The sequence below is a fragment of the Camelus ferus genome, chromosome 31, assembly GCF_009834535.1.
Source record: "Camelus ferus isolate YT-003-E chromosome 31, BCGSAC_Cfer_1.0, whole genome shotgun sequence".
Lineage (NCBI taxonomy): Eukaryota > Metazoa > Chordata > Mammalia > Artiodactyla > Camelidae > Camelus > Camelus ferus.
The window spans coordinates 6,021,062-6,032,576 of record NC_045726.1 but is presented as its reverse complement, the minus strand read 5'-3'; the positions used below and the strand labels follow the sequence as shown (position 1 = coordinate 6,032,576).

Genomic DNA, 11,515 nt, shown 5'->3' with positions numbered 1-11,515 from the left:
ATAAGGCGTGGGGGTGGGTGTTCAAAGTAAAAGTAGATAGAGCGAGGGCTGTCTCAGAAGGCCACGAGGTGTGGGGCTGGGTGCTTAGTTTAAAGTAAAAGCAGATCTGCACTCCACAGGCGGTGCGGGCCAGTCTCTGCAGGCGGGGGAGCAGGCTGGGCCCGGCACTACTAGTTTTCATGGGCTCAGGGACTGCATGCTAAGAAGTGGGAGAATGATTCCAGCCACTTTGGGGAAGGGGCTGGGGTTCCCGGGAACTGGGCCAGCGCCCACTTCTTGACCTTTTATGGTCAGCCTGGGAACTGTCTTGGCATCTGTGAGAGGGCCATTTAGCATGCTAATATTTACCTTAAGTATGTAATGAAGCTCAAGGTCACTGGAAGTCAAATCTCCTGCCACCTTGGGCCGTGAGGCTGGCCGGGAGTTGACTTTTTCGCCATCTTGGAGCTAATTGCTGTCATTCCTTTAATGGCTGTGCCCTGCCCCCTTCCTGCCTCTCACTTCTCTGCTCCTCAATCTCAACTTATGCAAAACTGAATTTGTTATTTCTCCTCCCAAACTAGCTCCAATTCTATGTTCCCTATTTTAATCAGTAGCTCCCACATCAACCTGTTCCTAAAAGCCTGAAAGCTGGCAGTCATTCTTGACAACTATAGCTGTTCAGTCAGAGCAAGTTTACTTTCTTAATGTTTCTTAAATCTATCCCCTTCTCCTCCAGTGTAGCCACCGCCTTCTCAGGATCCCTTCCTACTGATGCAGCTTCTAGGGAGCTAGTATTTCCCTACTTTTGTCTATTCTCAACATAACTAGAGAAATCTCTTTACAAATATAAAGCGTATTATGACCCTGTCCTGGTAAGGTCCTTAAGCCTTCTCATCGCCCCTTCTAGTCAGCATAATATGACTCCCAGCTCTCTGTGATCTGTCCAGCTGGCAATGCTATAGCTTATCTCTAATCTCTTAATTTTTTTTTATGACTTTATGCTCTGGTCTAATAAATTTCTTTTTAAGAATTCTTTCGCTCATGTGCAACTTTGCTCAGACCCCGCAACTCAGCTTAGACATACGCTTTTCTGCTGCTACCTGGTTAGCCCAGAACCTCGTCCTGCTTTCTCTGGGAAATCTTTTCAAGTCCCCTAAACAAGTTGAGATTTCCTGGTGGTGCTTCCACAGAGCCTTCACATTTTATTGCAATTACTTGTCTGTGTTCTCCTTCATCTCTGTCTATATCTTATTTAGGTAATGCCTGGTTTTCTCCTGTTTCCTAGTTCCTTTCACCGACTAGACCATCAACAAATGTTTGTTCAACATTATTAAATGAGAGAATGTTTAATTAAAGTCATTAAAATCTACTAACATTTTTACAAGGAAGCATATATGGAGAATGGTTTCCACTGTAGATAGCAGAAATTTTTCAGAAAGAAAGCACCTTAAAAACAGATGAAAATGAAACAATGTTTGAAAGCAATCTAAAAGGAATTAAGAAAATGGTAGCTGGTATGGAAGAACAATATAAATTAGTCTGGTGATGATTCATGAATTCGATTCCTGGACAAAAGGTAGATGTGAAAAGAGGGAGGAGGCTGAAAGAATTAGACTTTTGAAAATCTCATTTCAGAAACAAAGACTAAATTTGAAGGAAAACAGAATGAACAAACAAAATGGAAAGTTTCCTTGAAATTTTTCTATGCTTTTGTCTCTCTGGCTTCCATGTTGGGCCATTGCTTCCACTCGCTTCTGCTACTTGTGTGTTAATTGGGTTACCAGTTGAGTATCCTAGAATTGTGCAGAAGTCTCTCCAGACTTGGACCCTGCTGGGACCCTAGCTTTGGACAGCTGCTCCTGGCTGTTCTGTGACTTGTTAAGACCCAGGCTCGAGGTCAGTAATTCCCAGCCAGGGGGGCTCTTTTTTCCATGTCTGGGAATATGTGGAATCATGTGGGATCATTTTTTTTTTAATTGAAGTACAGTCAGTTACAATGTGTCAATTTCTGGTGTACAGTACAATGTCCCAGTCATGCATATACATACATATATTTGTTTTCATATTCTTTTTCATTAAAGGTTATTACAAGATACTGAATATGGTTTCCTGTGCTATACAGAAATTTGTTTTTTTAATCTATTTTTGTATACAGAGGTTATCATTTGCAAATCCCAAATTTATCCCTTCCCACCCCCTTTCCCTGGTGACCAGAAGATTGTTTACTATGTGTGTGAGTCTGTTTCTGTTTTGTAGATGAGTTCATAGTGTCCTTTTTCTCTTTTCTGGATCATTTTTGATGGATTAATGACTGTGTGCTGGGGGACTTCACCTCTGGGAGGAGGGGAGAGTCCTGGAGGAAATGACTACATTTGAGGAATGTGGGTCCCTAGGCTGCTAGAGTCTGGACTGGACCATCAGAACTGGCAAGTGCCTCTGAGGCAAACTCTGCCTCAGAACAAGTCTCACTGCTTGGAATTTGTATTTTCCTTCATCAGTCATGTGACTAAAAATGCATATACACATTTGGTTTTTCCTGAATGTTTAGTCTGTAATATCATCAGAAATGGGAGGTGGTGGATGACTTAAGTTGAACAAATTACGAGCCTTTACTGAGGCTACATTATGTAAAATAACCTGGAGTGAAGTTAACATACCCCCTGTGTTGGTTGACTCTGAACAGGAAGCACCAGCAAACATCATGATGTCCGTGGACAAACACAGAACTCTGTCTCTACAGCTCAGTACGTAATTTGCTGAAGTTAAAATTCTCTGCACTGAGAAGGAGTTTACTCTCTAATCAGCATCTCTGGGAAAATGCTAGTTGTTAGGTTTGCCAAAATCAGATTGTCACCATTCAAGTCAGCTGATTGTCTAGAGCAGGACATAAATCAGCTCCCCAGCAGCTTCCGGAAAAAGTCGCTGTGGGCATGTGAGCCTTCCGTTACTCAGGGAGGTAACTTTGCCCCATTGTTTCAAAACCTCAGTCATCATTTTGTCTAAATGAAGAAAACAGAGCCCTGTAGGGTTGTATTTCTTCAACACGATATCATCCATCACTGTATCCGTAGTGAGAAGCGCTGGGACTCACCCGATATACATACTTGCTAAGTGAGAATGTGAAAGTGGACTGGTTTATAACACTTATTTAACACTTTTAGGTGGAAAGTTGATTGCTGAGGGCTTTGGTGAAACCATGCAGTGTCAGAGGAAATCTGACCATCAAATCACTCAGTACGTGAGCTCTCGCTCAGAGTAAATGAATAAATCACATAGGAATATTTCTTGGTATGAACAAGAAATATTTCTTTATTTCTTGTGTAAAGTTACTCCTGCTGTTGCAGAAGTGAGGGGCTGGGTTTGAGACAGTATCTGGAGACAGTCCTCTCCTTTGGAAATGTATTTATTCAGCAATCACCAAAGAGCAAAGTAATGAAACACACAGCCTTTAAACACACATTGTTTTAATGCTGTGTCATACATTGATTTTGAAGACCAGAAAGCTAGGCTGAAGAACAGTCTCCTGTGTGTTTTTCTTACATTATTTGATAGAAAGATTCCATGCCTAGAGCAACCTGGCAAATTTGAAATAAAAGACCCAGGTATTTCGAGAACTGATCATTTAGCAACAGCATGGGCATTTTTAGTCTTAGAAATGAGCAGGAACTAGCAAGAACATCACGCTTAGCTTTTGTGAGAAACCATTTCCTTCCTTACAGAAGACGAGGTAAGCCGTTCTAGCGCATCAGATAATCCGGCCTGCAGGTCGTACTGAGCAAAGGCAGATAGCTTTTTACACTGGCGTCGCCTGTCTCAGCTTCGGAATCAGTCTCTTCTGGAAATTTGTGTTCAAAGGGATATTATCTAGGAGGGTTCTTGGGAAAGAATAAAACTCCATCAAATTGGAGGCCACTGCTACTCCCATGGTCATTACTTTACTTTCTCTCCTGCCCAGGAGCTAAGAAAGCAGCATATTGTTTGTGATGTGCTAGGCTTGTGTATCAGTGGCTCTCACGGGCTTTTTTGGAGGAAGGGGATTTGTAAGCATCTTGACTCTGAGATTTTCTGATGCACATGACCTTCTGGTGATATGGGAGAATCTGAAATCAGGAGAGGAATTGGTGGTTACTAGGTGCCCGGGTGATTCACAAGGTGGTCTTGTGAACTGAGACCAGCACAGAAGGCAGAGGCAGCTTGCCTTTGCTTGGGTCACACAGGAAGCAGCAGCCACCACCCCATGAAACATCCTTGGGGGACTGTGTATCCGGCCATGGGGAGAAACCACCATAAGAGAATAAAGTCAATAAGAAACCAAAAAACCACAATCCATACAGTGGGAAGCCAGAGCAAGGCATTAGTGGTTACAAAACTGAACTGTTGAAAGGGATGTGATCTCTGGGTGAGATGGGAAGCCCCATAAAAAGACCGGCAGGACCCCCAGGCAGGGCCACTACTCTCCTGCCAGCACCATCTGGTTCCCTGGCCCAGCAGCTTTATCTCACTTTTTGCCTCTGAAACGGCTTACTTCTAGGAAAGTGGAGCTCCCTCCTGATTGGCCCATTTCCCTCACTCCTGATTGGCCCATTTCCCTCACTCCTGTTTGGCCCATTTCCCTCACTCCTGTTTGGTTATTTCTCTCCCCCTTAATTGGTCCATTTCTACAAAGCCTGTTCCTAATTAGTCAATTTTTGTTTTATCTTATTTGCATATGATGCTGCAAAGTGTAAACTGGCAGCTTATAAAAGCCTGTGTAAACGTGCAGACAGGGTCCAGAGCTTGGAGTGTTAACTCCTCTGGGCCTGCTGGCGTAATAAACCTGAGTTCTCCAACTCTCTGAGTGCTGCTTGGTCTCTCGCCCGGATCCAGGTTGCTGTCACAACTGAGCTCTAACACTGAGCTGTCACACATTTTTTTCTGCAACACAGGGAATCCCTTCATTTAAAGAAAACATATGTGTATTTTTCAGTAATATAATGCAGATCAATTTTCGGAAGACAGAAATAAATGTGTCAAATGGGCTGCTTCTCTGAACATGGGAGAGACACACATGAAGAGGACACACCCACAGTTTCATGTATTTGGATGTTGAATCCCTGTCACTTAATTTTCTAGTCTCTTAATTTATTTTCAGGAACCTATTTTTAAAAGTTCCTTAGGGTGCAAGCTCACCCAGCATCATGTTTCCCGTATTTGCTTGGGCTGAGAGATTAAAATATTCACTAAACGGTTCTTCTAGGGGACCCAGGAGAATGAGTTTGTCCTAACTGTCCAGCTATTTGGAAAGGCTTTTCTGGAACCAGGGGAGTAGCCCTTCCTTCCTGCGTGGCCTGCCCTGGTCCTGGAGTTCTCCCCAGTGACTGGAGGTAGACATAGATTGACAGGGCCACTGCCGGTGACATTTGTTCTGATTGTCTTAAACATTTCAAGTAGACCAGAACAGAGAACACTTGTTCTAATGAGAGGCTTTTGCTTTGGAAAGCACATGGTTTGTGGTGGATTTGGATTGTCTAGATCAACTAGATACACTGATCAAATTCAGTGAATCACAGCTGAACTTTTCCTTTTGGGGTAGTGATTGATCAATCAGAAGTATTCTTTCCCTAAAAGCATTATACTAAGGCTCTAACAGTTTCAGGATGAGAGTGAATAACATGGAAGTCAACACAAATGACACAGAATAAAACTTTGTCAAGGAGGAGGGTCAGAGCCGAATGCATAAATTGTTGAAAAAAGAACACTCAGCAGGTGACAGGAGAACCTTCCCCAAACATCATTCTTCAGCCTCAGGAGTAGCAGCAAAAAGGAATGAGTTCATACAACTTGTCAGGAGGTCGTAACAGCAGTAAACTGATGCTAAAGAAAATGTTCCATGAGAAAGTTTCTCCAGAAGCCCAGCTGGCTGAATAAAGCAGCTGGAATATTCACCCTCTGTCACCCAGTACCCATGAGCGAGTCGTTAAACCAGGTTGCAAAACAGAAGATAAAAGCGAGTGGAAGTATAATACTGGATGGCAGTGGAGACATTTCTGTGATAATGACCTGTTTAAGTTTTGATGTTCATTTAGCTAGTGTATTTTTTTTTTGGTTTCTCAGATATTTATGGCAAAATGACGTCAAGAGTTGCCAAACCAAAAAGCCAAGAGATAACCTGAAAAAAAAAATAGGGCTACCAATTACCTAAAGCATGAAGCATTGGAGTCATGTGAGAGCACTTAACAATCTTATATGCCTAATAAACGTAGATCTAAAAGTTATCAAGTATTTATCATCTAGGTGTACGATCAGAGAGCACAGAGCTATCATTATAAACGGGAGAAAAATTTAACAAAAAAACTGACCAGTCTTTTTTTTCCCCCAAGTCCTCTAAAACAAGGGCACTTAAATAAGTAAGAATATCAGCCTTGAATAAAACTAGCAGTAATGGAAACTGTGGTTTCTAATTCAGTGTATGCCTCCGTGTGTTTAAGTTTGCCGTGTTAAACCAAGCAGTCTAGCTGTGCACTACAGATTAACTGCACACTAATCAGAACAGACAAGCATTATTTAACAGAGTCAACAGACCTGGAAAGCTTCGTGTTTCCTTAGATTAAGTCGTGATGTCAGTGATAACGACACATATTACTGAAGGACCACTGAGTGGTTAAAAGCCATTGTAAAAGTAGGTCACTCTACAAAAGAACGCAGAGTCCTCTGCCCACGGAGTGCCTTGCATACTTTAACTGAGGTAACATGCTCCAGACACCAGTAAAGTTCGTTTCTGACGGTCCCACATGTCAGCCTTTTGTGAACCTAAGTGTCTCTTAGAAAGAAACCCACTTCTCAACGGGATGCACAGAATGCAGCACTGGAGCAGAGACCCTGGTGCCAGAAGCCTTGGTGAAAACCCCCCACTAACCACACGGCATGGCTTTGAAGTTCAGCTTTGTAACTATGGTGAATGAAAGGCACTCATCCAGCGAATTACTGAATTACGAGCCGGAATCAATGAAATCTGAAGTGCTGAGTCATCGCTGGAGAAGCAGTTTCTAAATCACATACTGCCTTGAAGAGGGAGTGGCCAGACATGTCACTACTTAAAACGTTATGCTAGAGAAGCAACTGGAAATTCATTTCAGGAAACTATAAAATTAAAATAAAAATCGTAAGTGGATAATGGTGGCAATGCTATACCCTAAATAGTAGAAGGTAGACTAATTAAACTGAGGGTTTTAGACAGACAAGGACCTCCTGTAGAGCACAGGGAACTATATTCAAAACCTTGTGTAACATTTAATAAGAAAGACTCTGAAAAGGAGTATATATATATATGTGTGTGTGTGTGTGTGTATGTGTGTGTATAACTGAATCACTGAACTGTATGCCAGAAATTAACACAACACTGTAAACCAACTAAACTTCAATTTAAAAAAAGAAAATAAAGAAACTGAAGGTTTTAAAAAATATTTTAAACAGATCCAGGTCCCATAGCAGGATGGGACAGTCTCGCAGCAGCAGGGAGGCAGCAAGAATTTGTGGAAAGCTCGGGGGTTTAGAGTCAGAGAGATCTGTTTTCAAATACCTCAGTCTCTTGCTGTTCAGGGGACCGAGGACAGTCTTCTTAACTTCTCTGGGCTGGTTTTCTTGTCTGTACACAGTGGGCTGCATCCAAAGGGTGCACACCCAGAAGGGACTGTTGGTGGTGATGCCAGTTGTCTACATAGAAATGTACTACGGCTCAAATGCCCCTAAATGACAGTTGGACTTTTCACTGTGATTATGAAATACCTGACACAGAACAATAAAAATGAGGTATTATTGCTCTTAGAACATGGGTTGCAAGAAGCAAAATTCATTAAAAATGGATAAGCGCAGAACTAAAAAGAGTAAAGTTTATGCGGAATTTAATTACAGCTTCGCAGGTATTCCTGGAGTTAATTAACAATAGCACATACCACACACATAATAAGCATTCCATGAATGAAGAGCTGTATTGGCGAAGCCAGGAATCCACTGAGGACCTTGTCCTCCCCACGTGCGGGTGCGCACGGTGCTGACGGGCCCCTGCCCCAACATCCTGTCCTCTCCTTGGTGCAAGTAATTGGAACGCGCGAGAACCTCTCTGTTCAAATGTGTATGTTTGTATGTGTGAAAGCAGCTTCAAGAATATATACTATTTTTTAATAAATGTAAATACAAAGTAGTAGAAACAGAAATATGATATAAATTATCCTGTGTATTTTAGATAAAACGCAAGGGAGGGGGACGTACTTAGCTACCGTTCTCCCTGGAGTTCAGCCGTAATTCACACCCAGTTGCGTCTGACCCCAAGAGAGCCCCTCGGGCTGGGGACGTGAAGCCAGGTACTTTCTTCTTCTTGGAAGCTCTTTAAGTTTTGTTGTTGTTATTTGCTTGTTAGCTTTTTTTTTCTCCTTTCTAAAAGCCATAATTCTCCCCTTATCTTAGTTTTGCATATTCTGGTTATTAAAGGATCTTCCTTTTGTTTGCTGTCAAATTCCTAATACCTAGAAAGTTCTGGCTATCTAATTGCTGACTTGAACTGCCATTGTTTTTGAAGCACAGAAAGTAAGAGACAGAAGCACAGAAAAAGAGACAGACACACAAGAGAGATTTACAGCCCAATAATCTGCATAAACTGCCTGGTGACATTTTTCCAATCACAGAGTCTCTGCCAGCCAACTTGTCAGGCTCTGCAGCTAGGGCTGCCCTGACTCATTGATTTAAAATTAGATTCCACATATGAGCGATCTCATATGGTATTTTTCTTTCTCTTTCTTCACTTAGAATGACATTCTCCAGGAACAGCCATATTGCTGCAAATGGCATTATGTTGTCAGTTTTTATGGCTGAATAGTATTCCATTGTATAAATATACCACCTCTTCTTTATCCAGTCATCTGTTGATGGACATTTAGAATGTCTCCATGTCTTGGCTATTGTAAATAGTGCTGCTATGAACATTGGGGTGCAGGTGTCATCGTGAAGTAGGGTTCCTTCTGGATATACGCCCAGGAGTGGGATTCCTGGGTCCTATGGTAAATCTATTCCTAGTCTTTTGAGGAATCTCCATCCTGTTTTCCACAGTGGCTGCACCAAGCTGCATTCCCACCAGCAGTGTAGGAGGGTTCCCTTTTCTCCACAGCCTCTCCAGTGCTTGTCATTTGTGGGTTTTTGAATGATGGCCATTCTGACTGGTGTGAGGTGATACCTCACTGTAGTTTTGATTTGCATTTCTCTGATAATTAGTGATATTGAACATTTTTTCATGTGCCTATTGATCATTTGTATGTCTTCCTTAGAGAATTGCTTGTTTAGGTCTAATTAATGTAAACATTGCAGGACAAACGCATCCATTGGTTTTGTTCTTTCCCTTCAGCATCTGCTTCACAAGTTCACAGACACGATTCTCCGCCTACCTGGGTGACAGTCGGGGCTCACCGGAACACAGAAGCTTCATCAGACTGACACGGGGAACAAGTGCAGTATTTAAAAGAGGAAAGGTGTCTTCCAGAGCTTAATTCTGGTTAGAAATGTGAAATTCTGCACCGTGGTCATGAGAGAGAGTAGTCAGGTGGGGAATTGTGAGAAACCTACTTTTCAGTGAAAGAGGGGCCGTGTCTACTGCTCTGGTCCCTTAAACAACTTCAGAAACACTCCTGGAATGTTAATATTACTGCATCACGCTGGTTTCCCTCCACAAGACGTTACTGACAGAAGTCCTCAAACGGAGGTTGCTTCACTGGTGCTCCACACACTGAAGAAAATGCTTTCCCTTCTTGAGAACATGATGGGTTTAGTCACAGCCTCCAGGCACTCTTGAGGCCTGCGGGTCATCCGTTTAAGGGTTTCTGTCCTGAACATCCTGCAAGGGTTCCACGTACCCCGTCATCTGAGACTCGGTCTCAGGCCGGTACTCTAGAGGCACAGATCAAGACTGAGCAAGCATCCTGGGAAGATGAGTTAAAATTTTCTGCACATTACCATACGCCTTAATTTTTCATTATAATAAATTACTGGAATAATTCTTTTAAATGCCACAATTGTTTCAAGCCCTTTGGGAATGAGACATTTAGCAATAATTTTCTCTGTGGTTGATAGCAATATGAATCTTTTCCCTCAAAGACCTCATTGAATGTTTATGAGAATCACTTTCTCTGCAGCTTTTGGCTAAGTAGGGAGCCCAAACTTTCATTAAACTGTAATGACCTTTATAAACTTTCTTGGGGAAAAATGAATCTTGACCTTGGCAACTAGCAAAACAATTAGAACATGGTAATTTTTGGGTTATTCCAAGATGTCAACAATTCGGCATAGTAGTTTGATGAATGGGCATTCATGATGAGTGGGGAAAAGGCCACATTTGCATGGAAATTCAATTTATAATTGTTTTTATTTTTTATCGATGCTGAGTGAATTGGATCTAAAAGGAATCTTTTTTTTCTTTTTTTCCAAAGGAGAATCAAATTCGACAACTAACGTATCTGGGTAATATTAACAGTAATTACACTCTGCTTTATAGTGTGATATTATGGGGTACAAAGAACGCCATCAAGGTTCAACTTCAGTAATTCAAAGACATTTAGCAAACAGAGTCAAAGGCACCGTGTGCCGGAACCTGGTTTTCTCTCTAACCCGGGTTAGCATGAAACCCAGCTAGAAAGATTAAATGTAAGGAACCCAGGACTTAACCAGGGGAAAAACAACCAGTGCAACAACACAGCTTGACTTTAGCAAGGTTTCGGACAAAATAATTAAATCCATACCTTTTAATAAAGTGTGCTAATATCTGAAACAGCACATAGGAGTTTTTCAAACAGAATATTAGGAAAAATTGAAATGAAAGCATGTATGTACAAGGGACCAGAAACACAGAAAGTAAGGGATCATTCGGAAAAGAGCAGTTTGATATGGTTGGAACTTGGGTTGCACAGAGACAGGAGAATTCAAAAGGCGGCAGGAAAGGCACCGGCGTCACATGGAGGGGCTTTCTCAGACCCTTTGACCCGGAAAACCAAGGATCAGTGTCAGGGGTAAGGGAGGGGAATGTGCAGCAGAGGTTCAGCCTGCAGGGTTTGGGGTCAGACCTGAGCATCAGATCCACCAGCTTCGTTACTGTGTGTCCCTGGGGAAGTTACGCAACTGTTCTGAATCTTAGCTCCTTATCCATAAGGCGGGATGAATAATCTTTCCTCTCTGTGTTTTAGAGTTAATTAAACATAGTAATCCATGGAAAGCTCTTAGTAGAGATTCTGGCTGTGTACATGCTAGCTGTTATGATTGTTATTATGACCTTTTTTCATTAATATTTCTTTATTGAAGTATCATTGGTTTACAATATTAGTTTCAGGTGTACAGCAAAGTGATTCGGCTATACGTATATACACGTATAATAAACTATATTCCATTATAGTTTATTACAAGATATTGAATATACTGTGTGCTGCACAGTAAGACCTTGTTTATCTATACTGTATATAGTAGTTTGTATCTGCTAACCCCAAACTCCTCATCCCTTCTCCCCCTTCCCCCTTTGGTA

The 11,515-nt window shown here is 41.9% G+C and overlaps 1 protein-coding gene across 4 annotated transcripts in view; it reads right to left on the bottom strand.

The window, feature by feature from the left end:
- Positions 1-11,515, bottom strand: part of GALNTL6 (polypeptide N-acetylgalactosaminyltransferase like 6) — an 803,528-nt gene that overhangs the window by 285,418 nt on the left and 506,595 nt on the right. The gene's annotated exons all lie outside the window — the stretch shown is intronic.